Source organism: Ambystoma mexicanum, chromosome 4q (genome assembly GCF_040938575.1).
Source record: "Ambystoma mexicanum isolate Mex_15411 chromosome 4q, UKY_AmexF1_1, whole genome shotgun sequence".
Lineage (NCBI taxonomy): Eukaryota > Metazoa > Chordata > Amphibia > Caudata > Ambystomatidae > Ambystoma > Ambystoma mexicanum.
The window spans coordinates 550,211,396-550,230,652 of NC_090928.1; positions in this window are offsets into that span (position 1 = coordinate 550,211,396).

The following is a 19,257-nucleotide window of genomic DNA, read 5'->3' on the forward strand; positions in this document are numbered from 1 at the left end:
GTCCCTCTACAGCAGCTATTAGCTGTTTTAAGAGTATGGTATGTAATGAAAGTTCATTTAGTGTCAAGCCATTTAAGGTGTCCCCTTGGGGCGGCCCCAACTCAGACTCCCTGTTCATAGGTTGAGCTGATAAGAGCTCCCAGTCTGCCTCCCTCCCCAAGGGATACTGAGACAGTGCCATGAGTGAACTATCAATCATTTCTGGACTTCCTTCACTACCCTTCTGGTGTATAGAATCTTCCGGCTCAGTAAGAACCTCTATGCTCTTACTCGGTTCGCCTGAGTCAATCAATAGGATAGATTAATCCGCCACCCCCCCACCCTCCTCCACATTCATTGCAGCATTTCCCATGGGGGACGGTGGCGATGGAGGCAGGGGGAGTCTACATGCCATACTCATTGTACCCTTAACAGGGGTAAATACTAGAGGTGCAGTTAGAATATCGGCAAAATGACCTGCCACTGCCTTGGATTCTCTCCTGGTAAGTGGTACAGTCCTCTTGTAGGTGTAAATTTCTCTTTTGTTTTTCCTCATGCCTTCCGCATGAGAAAGTCACATCCAACAAAAAGAAACACTTTTACCACTGCACCTTTACACTCAACCAACCCTCACCCCGCCACCAAGTTAAACAACCCAACCACACTTTCAGTGCACTTTCGGCTAAAGCCAGTTAGGAACCAATCCTTTAAATCCACTCCATTAAGGTTAGGACTCCACTTCCATAATTCTAAGATATCTATCCAAAATGGAAACCAGTGCCAGCATACAAAGCAACATATGCACCTTGCCTCCCTGCCTCTCCGCCACCCGAACAGCCAAACATCCCACTTGCGTGCCACTTCTGGGTGCGTGCGCGGGTGCGCTAGCACTGGAAGCTATAAGCACGTTGAGGTTGTGGGCTGGAGGCATGTTCCCAGGAGCAGGCAACAAAAACAAACAACGGACTCTGTGGAGATAGTAGAAATACCGAAGATCAGTGGTGCACCCTATCTTTATATATATATATATATATATTTATTTTTAACTGACCATACAAACATTGAAAATAATACACCAAAAGACACAGACTCTGCAATGGATGGAACAGAAAATGGACATGCTCAAGGAAAATTTCAATGTTTTGAAACAGTTAGTGGAGGACCACATTAAAGAAAAAATTAAATACCATTGTCCCACATGTACCTGTTCCCCCTCTCCATGTGCCAGTCAACTATCTCCAAACCCTCATCACCAAGAAAAACGTTTTGATGAGACTTCCATCCCTTCATCCCATCTCATCCATCCTCTCCAAACCCTTAATTGTCCTGTATTTGTATCAGTTTCTGCTTCCCGCTCTCTTTCACAAATAGTGTATCTGTATATAATAAAAAAAATATGATGTGTCTTTTAATTCAATCCACTGTGTCTTATTTTTTTTTTAAAAGCAGAATGTCTGTGGACAGCGTGCCTGTCGGGGCTGTCCGGAATTAACAAAATGGGGATGTCCTAAGGACACTACACCTGTCCGTACCATTCGCAGCCAAGATGGAACTGTTCCTAGAACACACCCGGTGTCTGGGATGTCTGTAAATGAACAAAATGGGGGTGTTCTAAGGACACTATACCTGTCCGTACCGTTCGCAACCAAGATGGAACTGTTCTTAGAACACACCTGGTGTCCGAGATGTCCGTAAGTGAACAAAATGGAGAAATCCTAAGGACATTTACCTGTCCGTACCGTCCGCAGCCAAGTTGAAACTGTCCTAAGAACACGCGCGGTGTCCGGGATGTCTGTAGTCAAACAAAATCTATGTGTCCTGAGGACACTATACCTGTCCGTACAGTCTGCAGAACATCTACGCACATGCGCACCACAACCGTAAGTGCCGTGAACATCGCGCCTGTCTGTAACTATTCGTCTCACTTGTGTTGCACTTTTAATTTGTTTGAGGACCTGAACACTGTCCATAGAACACCCGCGCGCATGCGCACTACCGTTCCCGTGCATTTAGTGTCCTGCAGATACCCGTTCCCTTCGCGGACGTGTTCCCAACGTCATCATGTGACCGCACCCACGCTGAGCATGTGTCCTAATTTGCGGACACTGTCCGGTTCCCCAACATTTTAAAAGAACTTATTCAAACAATCCAAATTACTTTACAGTAAAAATTCACCATTGCACATGTCCCAGACAATGACCCTGGCTTTCCATTTTTGTAACTTTTTGAATGTTTTTGGGTGTTCGATCTGTTCGCAAAGTGCACCCATCCACCCCTATAAAAGTGCACACCCCAGAGCTGATCTTCATTGTACTGCTGGCTATTGCAGATTGACTTTTGCTGCAATTGCTGCTCTTGCTGAGATTATCTCATCAACCCTGATGGCATCCATGGCTGCTATTGCTACATCTGCCTCAGGACCACCCCCAAACCCTCCACCACAATGACCTCCCCAAGGGCCTGCAGAGGGGAACACGCGTAAGGATGTAGAGACCAAGGATGAAGAGGATGAAGAGAATGAGGTCGAGGAACTCCCTACTACCAGCACTGGCCGGTAGTCTTGGGTGTGGCGGTTGTTTACCGTTCATGGTAACGTACCAATAGCACGTGCGAACAATGTCACCTGCAACCAGTGCAAAATGGTGCTGAGTCGTGGGAGGCGTGCTTCGTACAGCTTTGGTACGACATCCATGAAGCGACACCTAACGTCGTTCTACAGTGCGGACTTTCGCAAGGTTGTACCTTGTAATAAACGTAATAGGTTGAGTTCCTCTACAGCATCCTCCGTTACCGCTCCTCTCACCACAAGAGACACTCCTGTGGGAGAGTGCATCCCTCCAACGGCTTCACAGGCCATTCACAATGCTGTTGACCTTTACCTTTCGAGGGCCACAATATTGTGTATGTACTGCTATGCAGTACTCTGCAGGGTGGGAGAGTCTTCAAAGTGCTTTCCAGACTGCAGTCATGGAGCACAAAAAGACCTGCTACCTACCTAAGTAAGGCCCACCCTACATCTTCCTCTCTCCACCTGCCCTTTGTTATCCCTGTGGTTGGTGTCCCTTCCTTACCCTCCTTTCCCCTCCTCTCCTAGTGTGTCGTGTGTAAAAAAAAATATATATAAAACCTTCTCAAGTCCATCTTTCATTGCAAATTGCAAAGAAATTCCAGACACATGTCCTAAACTGTTCCCTCCACAATGAATTATAATTATGTCTGGATGATGCTCTGTCTCTAAAGTAGCACAGAGAGGTACCAAGTCCAGCCACTTCATTCCACGCACTCCATGCCAGTGTACTTCCACATGAGGAAATCCAAGATCTGCAGCAACTCCACAGTGTTCTGCATGCACCTCCGACCAATGTATCCATGAGTCTCCCAAAATCCAGATAATCTGCTTTCGGAAACACACAGCCATAGCTATCTGTTCTTCTCTTAGGAAAAAGTTGTTCTGACAAAATCTCTCCTTACACAACACACCCAGTAAACTTTACTGACCAATCCGCACCTCTGCTCATTCTCATTTGCATGCCTCTCCACCCCAAAATCCCCATATGTAATACGCGCTGTCCGTAGACTACCGCCATATCCGCGGACATATCGAAAATCTGAGGGTGGTGAATGTACATTTAAATAGTGGGCCCCATTTCCCCTTTGAGGTGGGCTCTGAAAAGAGCCGTTTTTTTGTCTTTTTTTGCAGGTACCTGACAGACACCTGTTATTTTGTATTTTTTGGGTTTTTTTTTCTTCTTACTTTACAACTAAAATCTTCACATAACCTTCTCCAAAGCAACCCTTACATTCCAAAACAGCATAGCATTTCCCAAAAAAGATAAAGAAATGCCATCTTCTTCAAAATAAACAGCATTACGCGAATCAATATTCTGATTATTACAGACAAAAAATAGCAGCTCTAAACATGAAAGCACACATGCCTCAATTGATTGCACACCTAGCAATGTTTTGCTGAGGACGAAAAACAGAACTATTATCCCATATTGCCCTAGGTAGTAATCCAGAAAAAATTACTTTCGCATTTGGAAGGATGTTCATTACTGGTTGAACCAACTGTTCCAAATCTGCCAATAAATTAGGGTCACTGACGTAGCCCAAATGGAAAGCACCATAGTGCAAAACTACCAGATGGGGACTGTTCATCCTGCGCATATCTTCACAAACTTGCAGAATTCCCTCTACATTGCAATCAGGCACAGCGCTCAACACCACCTCCACTCTTTAACATCGAAATTGTTTGCCAGATGCCTGCATTGAGCATAGTGCTGTAAACCATGGACAAACATATCTCCGAGCACCAACACCCTGAATTTCTCCACCTCTGCCATCTTCACTACGCACACTCTATTCCTACACAAATCCACAACGTCAACATCTGATTGGCTGATCCTTACAGTCTCCTTTCCATACTGGATTTGCTGGAAAACCCTGGATGTGGCACGCCCTACCTGCGGACAGCCGCGGTGTCCGCGCGGCACGTAACTCTTAGCCAGCCCTTGTACCCTTTCCAAATCACTCTCGGTTCCATTCCCTCATTGGATACAGCTAAGCAGTCACACAACCATCTACAAATCACATCCAAGACCTCTACATCTAACTCCATCATCAGAGTTTCGCACTTCAAATGTACTGTTAATCACTCTGAGTACAAGTCTCACATCATTGGAAAGCACATACTACAAAAACTACTCTACAAGTCTCCAAGAGTTCTACTTACAGCTGCATTCATATCCACATACATGAATACAAACTACAGGTATGCATATTTTATTCACAGTACATGTACAAGTGTTATGAATCCATATGAACAGAGTAATGCCATTAAACCTGCATAGGCTATACATACATGCCAACCCTCCCGATTTAAGAGCGAGACTCCCGATTTTTCATTGAAAAATCGCACCATTTTTTACTGTATCCCGCCTAAATTAATGCTAACCCCAATGCAAACCTATGAGAAAAATAAATGTTCCCGATTGCTTTGGTGAAATATCCCTCTCAGGTGCCCCCGATTGTTGGCATGTCTACCTATAAAATGAACTTATTGACATTTTTCCCATCTACTATAATTAACTGTCACTTCCAAACCTGTCTGCTCTCTACAACACACCAATAAAAAACCAAGGGAATTTCATGCACTTAAAATTCTACTCATTTGCAAAGCATGTTGAACTAACATATTGTAAATAAAATATAAAGGCTGCACATAGTCAAATGAAATGCATGCATACAATATGTTCAGCTATCAAACAAGAATACTACCACAAAAACATAAAAATCAACATCTACATTAACATCAGTGCTATAAACACACAAAATTACTAACTTCTTTCTTTTACAATTGCAATGAGGACCCCTCTCCTGAAAATCAGCAGCATCTGAACTACAAACAACATATCCGAAGAGACCTGCTCATTGCACAAAAAAAGAGTAAGTACAATACTACCTTAATATTCTTACTGTTCCTCAAACACACTGTGTGGTTCATTCATGTAATTTGCGCACCAAAAAAAAACAGCGATTTCTGAACCATTCTGCCCACAAATCCCCATTTATTAAACAAAGATTAGCAGGTAGAATGGCACACAAATCCCTGTTTTTTTTGGAACACAAATAACATATTCAACCCTTAGAATGTTAGTACTACATAACAAAGAACTGTTTTAATTTTAAACCATTAGATTTACTATTAATGCTTCTCCTTACCACTAGCTCACTTTCTGCTCTCATCTGAACCGCAGTTTAGTAACACACAAATGGAAGAAAAGCGTTCCCAACTAATTGTAACTGCCCAATACACAATCACACAACACCACATACATCCATCATACTCAGATACTCATGCACACAGCACACATACATTGCAGAACGGCCCAACCCATACCTTCTTTTTTTTTTTAACAGACCCAAAGAATGCCTACCAAAAAGCAAGGCCATAGAAAGCAACGCAGAAATAGAGCAAATGAAAATAAAAGTGTTCAAAATAACCATCCATCTCTAACAGAGTTTGTACAAAACATTCAAACAAAACAGCTAATACAGTCATTTAGCGAAACAAAACAAGCTTCAAGTACAGAAACTTTGCCTCCTCTATCAAAATGTAAAACGAAACAAAAAATGCTTAACAAGAATTTGGCTACCACTACTGCTAAAACTGCTCCTATATATCTTGATATACTAGCAAGTAACCATACCAAAAAAAGTATTTTAGCAAAAATGTTCTGCCACAAAGTCCTTCAGAATCGTATAAAAACAGGAGACAAATCATGCACAACACTTCAAACCGACGGTAGAAAATTAATCTTAGAAGCTTTAATAGACAGTGCAATCCTTCTAAAAAGAAAGTTATTCATTTTAGTGTTAAACAGAATGAACGCACTAACAAAACGAACTACTAAAGTACAATAAAACTTCTCAATAAACAAAATGTCAACAAAAATAACTTCTTTAATATCTGTGGCGGTGAATGGAGTCTCACCACGAGCACAGAACCATATTTTAATGAAGAAGCATACAAACAAAACCAAACAAACACAATTGCCATCCATAGCAGTGGACGAGGTTATGAAAAAATGTATAATACCATAATGGAACAAGAAATACTGCTTACAAAAATATCCCCAGAAAACCCAGAATTACCACTCCATTCGAATGAACCAGAACGTCCATTATACAAATGGCCATGCACGTCAATGTGGAACATTCCCAAAAAATCTTTCAAATCTTTACGCCAGTTCCTCAATCAGTGTGTGAAAGGCAAAGACAAAATCAAAATGAAAGTGCTGCAAAATATGGATACCTGTCCAGTGCGCAAATACACAGGACTACAAGGGCATTCATTAGCCTGCATTTCAGGACCTATGTGCAAAAGCACCTTCCATCATATCAAAATGATATCAACACATCATTCAACTATAAGAAATCTAGTCTATAAACTGTACTATGCTAAAACTCCTGCTTTAGCAAGAGCCATTTTTGCTACATGGTACACCCATAGTCCTACTCGAAGAAATCGACCATATCCATAGAAAATATTTTGGAAGTGAAAGCCACTTACAAAATACAATAGCTTTACAACAGACTAGCAACAATTCTGCACATAGCAACCTTCTACTACACACATACAAAAAAGAAATACTAACATTTAAAAGTGCATCCGCTGAAGTACCAAATCGTGTGTGTGTGTGTTGCTGCAGAACTCTTTATAAAAGTAACACAAAAACTCTAGACATAACATACAAAATAGAAGACAATGAAGATACCAAATGGTTTGAATTAGCTCTCTACCTTATAGCAGAAAACAAATACGAAATAAATTTACCCCTTAATACTTTGCAGTTAGTGCACTGCAAAACTTGACAACAACCAAACTCCTTCACGTGCTATCACAAATAACTTGCAATTATTCCCACTACCAAAACCCCTGTAACAACTCAATTTATATGAGAGCATCATAATTCAAACAGTGCACCCATTTCAAGGAATAATATGCCTTCAACCAAAAACAGCAAAATTACCTCCCTCTGAAATGGTGAAAGGCAATTGTGGCAAAGTAGTTTATTTACCATTAGATCTGAAAGAAAATGTGCAAACTCAGGGAATGCAACGTCCAATAGAGCAATCTTTAATTGTCTTAGTAAATGGTGTACCAACAAAAGACAAAACAACTCGTAGACGTACATAAAGTTAGACAAGTCTTGCAATATCGAAAAGACAGCAATGAATATTACAAAGAAATAAATATTGAAGAAAACTTAAGGGAAACAACCAAAATAATTCAAGAGTCACCAGAAACTGGCCAATTTGAACTTTTAGATCCTGCTACAGTATCCAATATTTTAAACCATTATACAATTCATCCATTACACTCCAATGACACCATAGATGACGCACTAGAAATGTACCAAATGCGACAAACCAAAGGATCACCAATCAGCATATGGGAAAAAAGTATAGAAGCATGTGCTTTTCCTCTACTCTTTCCTAATGGCAAAGGAGGAAGGTACGATGATAGACCCACTCAGATAACAGCATCAGAATACTGCTCGTTACAAATGTATTCTGAAGAGCACAGATTTAGACAAAATGTGGAATACATATTCCACCTATTTTTTGAAAGTGAACTAGCAACTCTATGTTACAGAGTTGCACAAATAATGAAATCAGGAACCCACTTTCAAAATAGGTCAGCTACGCAATTAATACAAAAAGTGCAAGAAAAAGATGAGGTTTTACAATCAAGCATTACAAATCTGTTAGCAAACATGCGTGGTACAAAAGAGTAATGGTTCCGACGTCATGGAGATGTACGTTGTATGATAAGAAACCTTGGCCCACCCACTTGGTTTGTTACATTAAGTTGTGCAGAATATGCATGGGACGATTTACATGATTTCCTACGCATATCAAACAAAAACAAAACAACTATAGATATACTAACACCTGGCAAACTTTGCTCTCTAGATCCTGTTAATGTTTCAAGATATTTCCATCATCGTTTCATTGCTATGCTACACTTTATTTGTAATAAAACTGTTCTTCCCCTCGGAGAAGTGCAACACTTCTTTTGGAGAAAAGAATACCAAGCCAGAGGAGCACCACATATCCACATGTTTTTATGGATTAAATATGCTCTTAAATTTGGTCAAGACAGTGACAACAAATAGTGATCTTCATGCACAAATTGTACAATTTCAAAGACACAAATGTGGCAAATATTGTCGTCACAAATACAAAAACAAAGGGAAATACTACACCAAATGCCACTTTGGTTTCCCAAGACCAGTTACAGAAACAGGGGAAGTGAACAACTTCATGTCTTCAGTTAGACATAGTGTTAAAGGTAAATCCCCTAAGAACATATATTACATAAAAAGAACAGAAGAATGAAAATATATCAATGATTACAATGCAATCATTGCCCTCTTATGGAATGCAAACATTGATGTGCAGTACATTGCAGACAATTCCACTGCAGTTGCACGATATGTTACAGCCTACTCAACAAAAGCAGAAAGAAACAGAGCTTCAAGACCTCTGGAATGACCTATCATCAGACAAAACACTATCTCAGAAATTGTACAGTTTAGGCATAAAAATGGTCTCTCATAGTGAATGTGGCTCCTATGAAGCTGCAGATCGTTTAATCGGTACTGCTTTGTATGGAAAATCTGAAAATATAGTATGGCTAAGCCTTGGTCCTGCTAAATCTAGGAAAAGAGTTCTCAAATCATATGAGGACATAGAAAAAATAGCCAAAAATGATCCCAACAGCTAAGACATTTTGAAAAACTATTTACTAGACACATACTACCGAACAGGGGTACCACTTTGGAAACCATGTGTCTATACCACATAGCCCAAAACTTCACATACAAAAAATAATATAAAACCCAATGAAAAAAGGAAGATATAGAGTGACAGATTGTGAAGGCAGCTTAGTGAAACTTACCAAACAAAGCTTAATTAATCATATCAAATTGGCATTAAAAACTCCTCAACAGAAAGAACAATATTACATGTCCCTGCTACAACTTTTTAAACCATGGAGAAAAGAAGAAGAGATACTAGAAAACTATGACTCCTATGAAGACGCTTTCAAAGCAAATGAAACCACTATCTGCGATATAAACTTTACGCAGTACAAAACAATGTTGCACAATGAACAGCAACACGAAGAAGAACTCCAGGCCCAACTAGATAATGACACTCCCGACAGTAGTCCACTTTCTGTAACAGGAAGTCAAGAACCACTGGGACAGCCACTAATAGCAAATGAGGTGAATTAGCTATGACACAAGTAGAGAACACCATGTGTCACTATGAAGAAGATACAGAAGACTTAACTGTACTACAATCAAAACTGAACGAAGAGCAGGGCACCATTTTTCAAGAAGTAACAAAAGAAATTGCACATGGTATACAACATGAAAATAAAGAATGTGCCTGCTGAAATTACAAACCTATACTACTATACGTCAGTGGTGAAGCTGGTTCAGGCAAAACATTCTTAATCAAAATCATCAGCAAGTTCCTTCAACAATTGACAAACAACAAACTGTCAGCTGTTGTTACTGCCCCCACAGGTTTAGCTGCCTACAACATAGGCAGTGTCACTTTACACCGATTACTACTCCTTCCGTAGAACACCAAAACAAATTAGAATATTACAAACTTTCTACAGAAGCTGCAATGGAACTACACAGAATGTTAAAACAAATGAAAATGCTACTAATAGATGAAGTGAGCATGGTCTCCGACCTAATGTTGGCTTTGATTCACCTCAGATTGCAAGAAGTACTTAAAACAAACTATGCAGAGCTCTTCGGAGGAAAACACATTATTGTTTTCGGAGATCTTCTTCAATTGACACCAGTGAAAGGTGAACCTATTTTTAAAACCTTAGGACACAAACTCTGCCGTAAAACTGTTGGCAGCATAGGAAATGTCAACCTTTGGCAACATTTCCAATACAGAGTATTAACAGAAAACATGCGCCAATCTGCAGACCTCACTTACGCCAACATTTTAAAAAGTATTAGAGTTGGTGTACTATCTCAAGAAGCACAATCAATATTAAAAACCCAGCACATCCATGCACTTTATGGCCATAACTCATGTGCTACTGATGTTATGCAACAATTAGCGCACAAAAATGTCAATTGTATGTCCTTAATGCCAAATTCAATGAAACAATGTTGAAAAAACAAATGCAACCAATAATTGAAATTTGCTCCACAGACAAACTGGACGTACATGGTATGACACTACCCATTTGTCAACAAGCCACAACAAGACTAAATACCTTAGAAAATGCTATCTCCAACACAGCTGGTTTGGAGAAAATATTAAAATTACCCTCAACTGTAGAGTAATGCTTAAACGTAACCTTGACATGGAGCAAGGACTAGTTATTGGAGCATTGGGTACAGTTGTTGGCTTTCAAACTTATCCACATGACAACAACATTTAGTTTGTCAATATTCTCTATGACAAACTTTCAGAAGTAAAAAGGATAGGGCTCTCAACAGCTCGAATCCTTCTCTTCAAAGACATGCATGTACGCAGAGAACAATTTTCTCTAACTCTAGCATACGCAGTCACCATTCAGAAATCACAATGTCTTACCCTAGACAAAGCATTGATAGACATTGGTAACACAGTCTTTAAAGAAGGCATGATCTACATAGCACTATCACGCTTACGTACACTTGACGGGCTATTTCTAATCAACTTTGTTGCAAGTAAAGTAAATGCTGATATTCCTTGCATTTTAGAATAGAATAGACTATGTTCACTATACACCTCCCATCTAAAAACATATCCTGTACCACAAAAAGGAAAACGTTGTAAAATAAAACTAATTCAAACAGATATGCAACAGGATCTGACTGCAAATCCTCCAAATAGAGTAAAAGAAGATAATGCTTCATCAATTACCACAACCAAAGAAGAACATATCACTCAAAGTAACTCAGGTACTTCTTCAAAGAGGCAACACACACTCTGAAAAAATGACTTGGACACAGAACTATCTGGTCCATTCAAATTTTAAAATATAACTTGTAAATTGCTACGCAAATGTAGCAATCAATATTATATTGTATTTCAATTACCACCAATTGTTGACAACATTTACTTACATAGTACAGACCAATTGTGTTTCCAAATGTTAGTACTTCATAGAAACGCAACAAACAATCCTGACAACACGTATAGTGTTCATGCAACAAGACAAGAATTGGACTACTGTGCTGAAATGGTGAAATTCACTATAAACTCACAAGAAGATCCACAAGAATTTCTAATGTACTTACTACAAGTACTGGAAAACAAAAACATACCTATAAATGAAATCTTCCAGATTTCATACATGTGGAAACATATATGCACTCTCTGCAACAATGTGACACAGGAACAAAACCCTAATGAGCGCTTTGTGTATGTATCCATACCTAATTGTGAATCCGTTCCATTTCAGCAACTTGTACAAAATGCAAACCATGTTAGATTATTTACTACCTGCAATTCAGATAATCGCTCCACCATTACTAATACAAACACATAGTAAATACGTAATACTAATGCTTCTTGTTACAATGCAGATGGTACCAAAAACAACTGCAAGTTGACTGGATTCACACATGGTCAAGTATCACTTGGTAAGAAAACCTTTACAACAATAGGTATAATCTACCACGCAGGAGCCACAACCAATGCAGGTCACTACACTGCATGAATAAAAAAGAAATGTGGATGGTTCGAATGTAATGATAGTACCATGACTCTAAAGCAGAGATTACCAACAAATCTTACAAACGCTTATTTAATCTTCTTAAAACCAACATTTTATAACTAATCTGTACTTAATCATTAACAAAACTTCAATTAAAAAACTATAAACTGTTAGAATATGCCAACAGGTATCTAACTGCCCCAAGATTTTGCAACAACCAAACAGATAAATCAAAACCACTAAATTATAACAAAATATAGACAGTTAGAATACACCAACAGGTATCTAACTACTCCAAAAATCTGGAACAAGCCAACAGATAGAACATTAGTCAGAGAAAACAAGTGAACACTGAAAACAAACAAACAAATAGACCTTAGCATAACAAAAAAAGTTTTTTTTTTAATCCGACATGGATATTTCTTCCCACAGACCCAATGATTTGAAAAACAAACACAGAAACTGAGCAAATTGCACAGTACACTGGTTTGTAAACTACTAAATATGAGGGTCGAAAAGAAACTGAAATGTCTATTATGCAATGTAATAAGTCTTTATAAAATACATACACTAACATGCTCTTTTCTTTTAAGACAAAAATTGAAAAAGAATAGGTGCTCCAATTACCATGAAAAAAATATATCCAATCTCAAAAAATCAAACAGTAAGTATATTCTAATAGAACACATAAATACTGCTGCATAACAGAACCATTGAAGCAAACATCTAACCATACACCACAATACAAAATGTTCAATTCCATTGATATGTTATTCTACAGTGCTTGTTACCAAACTCTACAATCTTAATAACATGACGTAGCTAAAACTTCACATACAAACTATACAAATCAAACAGTACACAAACTGTAGATTTGTAAACATTTGATAAATATTCGATTTTATGGGTGTTATCTATGGGTGCGATATGCTGCAGTGGTTGTGGCCAGGGCCTAGAGTCTTGGGTGTATGGCCTACAGCCTGCGGCCATGCACCCAAGACTCTAGGCCCTGGCCACAACCACCAAAGCATATCACACCTATAGATCACACCCATAGAATCAAACATTTTAACTGTCTGTATGGGCCCACCCATATCACACTTTCTGCAAAGTTTCGTGAGAATTAATCCAGGGAGAGCGAAGTTATAAACCACCCATGGTGGCTTATAACTTCAGTGCATATAACTTCAGTCTTGGGTGCATGGCCTTCGGCCATGTACCAAAGACTCTAGGCCCTGGCCACAACCACTGCAGCATATCACACCCACAACCACCACACCATATCACACCCATGGTGGATTATAACTTCAGTGCTTATAACTTCGGTCTTGGGTGCATGGCCTTCGGGTGTAGAGATTTTGGATGTGAAAGATTGCCAGAACAATGTAGAATGGGGCTGGGAGCTGTACAATGGTAATGTTTCTCCTTGAAACAGCATAGATTGGCTGGAAAATCACTTTTAATCTGTCCGAGACCATGGACACCCCCATCACGCCACACAGGTGTGGTCACATCATGACGTCCATGGCCATCCACAGCCCTCACGCTGTCCGTGGACACCCTTCATGCAGGAATCACAGCGCTGGGTGTCCATAGAACAGCTACGGTGTCCATGGACTAATTAAATGTACGTCACACGAAAACAGACATCAAGCATATCTGGGGGCATCTCCATTTTCAGTACGGACACCCCGGACGGTTGTTTTGTCTGCAGACTCATAATGGGAGTTTTAAAAAAAATTTAAACTATCACGCAAAAGGGGGTGGGGTATCAGAATGGGAAATATAAATGGAAGAATTAGGAATTTGTCTACACAAATTATGAGGGGAGCAAGGGAGTGAGGTTTCAGCAAAGCATCTTTGATTAAAATGTACATAATTTGATGGGGATGATTGCTGGGGACAAGGGGGACAGGTGCAAGAAGGACAGTGATAGAGAACATTTTTAATGACATGATTTTTGACATACTGTAAAAGTTCCTTAAAATCATTATTCAGTTCATCCGTTTTTTTTAGAAAAGTTCATGATTTGATTATTTACAGTTGGGGATAGGACTTCTGTTTTTGGTTCTTGGAATTGTGGATAATTAAACTGTGGTGTGGTTTCTTCATGAAAACTATGTACTGTAAGAAAAGTAGAAATTATTATTTTAGTAAGGTGCGCACAAAATACATTATTTGTTTACATTAAAATATGTATTGTATACGATTGGAGATGTTATTGTCACTCCTTTCTTCTTTTGGGAAGTTCTCCCCTAACCACTCAAGTGTGCTTTTAACATATGTTTATATAATGAAAGCGAAGATAGAGAAATAAATACAAAGCACTTACTGTTCAGTAAGAATTTGTTGTTCAATAAGCACCTGGTGTTTCTCAATCTGTATGCAGAGTTGTAGTGAGGAGAGTATATGAAGTGTACAGTTATGGTTTATGAGCAGTGCATTCCATTGTAATGTGCTCTAAAAAAAATAATCAGTATTTTAAGTGTTTGTACAAAAAGGTATATATGCACGTTGTAAACATTAGTTGTGATTTTATGTACATCTGTTTGTTGGTTGATGGGAACATCCTTTTTGGGTCTCCCCTATGATTCTGAGCCTTGTAAATGCCGCCAGACGTCCGCAGACTACTGCAATGTCCACGGGCTCCATATCTGCCATATTGAGGGGGAGTATAATATAAGGGACTTGTAGCAGATTAAAGGTGCACAAGTGAAAACCTATGAAATTCACTAAAAAAACTTTGTTAAATTGATGATATGGTTAAGTTGCCCAACAAAAACCTATGAAATCACTGAAAAAACTTTGTTAAAGGGACCTTATGGTTAAGTTGCACTAACAAAACCCCATGAAATTCACTGACAAAAACTTTGTTAAACGGGTGTGATGGTTACAAGTAAAACCAAAAAACTCTTGAAATTCACCAGTTATGGTATGCTAAGCAACCATAACTCCCGCTGCCTTTGTGTACTGCTAAGACGAACACCCAGGACATGAGAGGTGACATCCCAAATCCCGGAGTGGTGTGTGAATAGGCAAGGGCCAATGTTAGTCCTGCTACCCTGTAACAATGTAATAGATAGTTTGTGGGGAAGTCTTAGGCGAGACCACCTGACATGGAAGGACCAGTTAGCTTCTATAGATACTACCACCCCAGCCACCCAATAGAATGGGATCTTAGGGTTTTGCGGAAAGGTCACAAGTTGTAGCGCAATTTGGTAACAAAAACCAGTGACAAAGGTCCAGGAGCTGTGATTGCTGGAGATTTGGATTTCCTGTATGATCCATGTCTGTTATAGAAAATAAAGGACAGTTCTAACCTGCCCTTGACTGAGCCCTGTGTCATTCCTAGGGGGGGGGGGGTGGTTTGTTGGGCCTTGGCACCTTTCTGAATGGTGACTGAATGGTGACTGTATAGCACGAATCTCTGTCCTCTGACATACCTTTACAAATTGGCAGAGAACGGTTTGCTACATTCATTCGACACAAAGTTGCCTTTCCCGTCCCAATGCCTGGAGGACTGTAAGGTGACTAATGGAGCACGAAGAGTAATGCCGAGATGCACCCCATGCAGAGGCGTCAGAAACCGCCTTGGAGAAAATCCTGTCTGCAGTCCGTGAGAAGCTCAGCAGACCAGAAGGGTAGAGTGGCAGCTTTGGGAACTGCCAGTGAACAAGCAGCACATCACCGAGTTTAAGTACTGACTTAGCCATATAGCAGAGGTAGTAAAGAGATTTTGGGTGTGGGGTGGTAATAGGTATTGGGTGGTGATGAGTATTGTTTAGTATTGTTAAGTATTGTCAAGTATCATTGAGCATGGAGCAGAGATAGATGTAATTTGTTCATGGTTAAGGAACATTCGATCTTGAAGTAAAAGGTTGAAGCGGTTAGCCTAGACTATTGACTTAAGGGTACGGATGACAGAAGTTATGTAAATAGTGGATTTCCTGTGAATGGGGCATTTTTGCTCGGGTCATGGATGATGGTATTCCCATGTATAGGGCTTACCAACTGAAGCTGGGTTAAATTAAGGAAGGTGTTCTTCTGGTTAAGTCTCGCAGAGGTGTTTTTATCTACAAGGCAACGATGTAGGTACAGATTGGGCATGTGAAATATGGTATCTCCTGTTAGGAGGAAGGACGGCAACTGTGGGTATATGTTCTTTATATTTGCGAAAATAGCAGTGTCATTGGATAATGATATTGAGAGCTCTGTTAGTGGTCTGTTTCCTTCACTTATGCATTTTAGACATGACATCACCAGTGAGGTTTCTGTATAGGACTTGAAGAGCATGAGGAGGTGCGACAGGGTTGGGGTGAGCATGGAAGGTGCATGTGCGGGAATAGTGGGTGTGCCCGAAAGAACAGAAGGTTGTAAAGGGGAGGTGTGTGGAGCACTCCCAGGATATTGATTGAGAGCCGAAGAGGCTCACCAATTTGTGAAAAGAACTGCCAATTGAAAAGGCCACGGGACAAAACAAAAGACTGTGGCTCTGCCATTTTTGGACCTGCCGACAGTCTTGAACCAAACACGGTAAACACAATGTTATTCAGTAAAACAAAGTAAAACATGTATGAAAAGTAAATGCTTCCACCAGTTCATCCCACGCACACTCATACAATCACCAAAAAATCTGTTGAGTGTGTCTAGGGCCATGAAACAAAAAGGACCCCGGTGCACGGTACTGAAAGGTACATTGTGCGCTGTTAAAAAGTTATCAAGAAATGGGAACATAGTCGAAGACGAAGGGGAACAGAGTTTCTCAGCACAGACAGTCTGAAGGACATGTCATTTTATTCATAACATGTTTGCAAAAGCCCAGAGGAGTGCAGCTGAAGGCTGTGCTCCACTGGTTAAAGTTAGGATACGATAGCCAAACCAAAGCAAAAGGTTTGGTGGGTCTACAAATGGAGGGAAAATTACACAAAGATGAAATCTTTCCTAACAGTCCTTTATTTTGCAGACATTTTGGAAATGGACGCTTCATCCTCGGTACGCAACCATATACAAACAATAGTGTTGAAGGTAGGGTATAACAAATTAACAGTGATGCAGATTATGGAATTGCAGTGAGCTACATCCAGGGAGGAGAAGGAATTCTGGCTGAAAAGGGGATGCACAGTATCTCCGACAGGCACCTTATAGCGTTAAAACAGCACAGAGAGGTGGTTAAGCCAGTCCCATTATTGCACACTGCACTGACACAGTTACACCATCCTACCCTTATTGGGAAGGATGTGCTTGCTTCTCATATTGGAGAAGACTGGCTCTGTCCTAATTTGGCAGAACATGTGGCAGACCAATTGCCTTGTTTGTAAGCAATTTACAGCAGGGCATGCACTAAGGGTAATGAGAGGAGCCATATCTCACCCAATGGGTCCATTCCCACACTTTCATATTGACTATTTGAACATGCTCCAAGTATGCCAGGGCTACTGCTAAATGATAGTGGTTGTATGCCCATTTTCCTGATGGATCGAAGCCGGTCCCTGTTCTCATCCTGATGCCATTAGAGCAGCAAAATTCCTGGTTCGGGAAATTTTCCCACAATGGGACGTGTGTGAGGTCCTGTGGTCTGACAATGGTCATCAGTTTGCCAATGAGATGTTTCATCACATCACAACCCTGCTGGACATTCAACACAAATTCTCCTGTGCCTATCACCCACAAGCAAACAGGGTATCTGAGCACCACAACAGGCTGCTCAAGGATGCCATTGCCAAAATAAAAAAGACGCTAAACAAAAGCTGGTTGCATTGTCTACCTTTAGTCTTATTCACATTGCGCAACAAACCAGGGTCCGACCAAAACGTAACACTACATGAGGTAGTAAGCGTGCGGCGCAATGGCTCCTCCCACTAGGGCATTGTTAGATGCAGAAAGAATGTCTGATGTATTGGGGAAGGAAATGTACAAGTACACTGCTTCTTTGATGTCTAGTGCCTCTTTCATTTCTAGCCAACTGCAGGGACAAAGCGAGAGGCCCGACACAAACGAAGAAAACAACAACCAAGAAGCAAACAAAGAAACAAAGAACTTTTGAAAGCTCCACAACTTTATCTATGTGACCAAGTACTTTTGAGGGATTTCACCCACCAGTGGTACATGCCCCGGTTTATGGGACCGTACACAGTAGAGCAGATCACAGATCGGGCAGTGAAGCTCAAAGAAAAGAAGGCCTGGAATTACCTTGGAGATGTCAAGCCCTGTCAAGCGGCGGCCTCTACTTGCACCAACAACGAAAAGGTCAATGATCCACAAGCCGAAGAACAAAACAATCACCTCAGAAAACATCTCAGCACGTCTCATCACCTCAAAAAACATCTCAGCACGCCAGAGGCCAATCATTGATTACTCGCTCCAGAGCAAGAGAGGCAGGGAAAGGACTTCCTACTCATCCAGAGTTAGGGCGCACTGTCTGTTTATTATTTGTCATTCCACACACTGACAGTATTCATTGTGAAGGTTGTGATTGTTATTATTGCATTGTCGGATGCTTCTCCATGACTCTCATCCCATGACCTTTCAAGGCCAATTTGTCCACTTTGTTAGAAGATCCAACAGGACTAGAATATACCATCCTAGTGTATTTTTCAGTGTTTTTCTGGCCTTTAGTCCCCAAGCATACTGTAGGAGATGCATTGTATCACAAGTATGACACTGACACAATAAGTACAATTGTAAAACCTTTATTGAAGTTTCTGGGGTTGGAAAACACCTATACTGCCCTATAACTAAGATGAGAGTAGTCTTGACCATCAAACGATAAACAAAACAGTCCTAGCAGAATCAGTCAAATCAAAATGCTCTATGCTAACAAAACCTAATACCTGCCCTATCTCTTGTAGAAGAAATGCATAAAGGGGAACTGTATGCAAAGGAAAATCAGTGTTCAAATTAATAAAGGTAGATGCATCAGCTCTCCTCCCCACGTTAGACCACACAGACTAAGGCGATCGTTGTGGGCAGGATGACATACTCTGGCTCGGGTTCTCAGTACAATAAACAGTTCCAAAACATGGATAGAG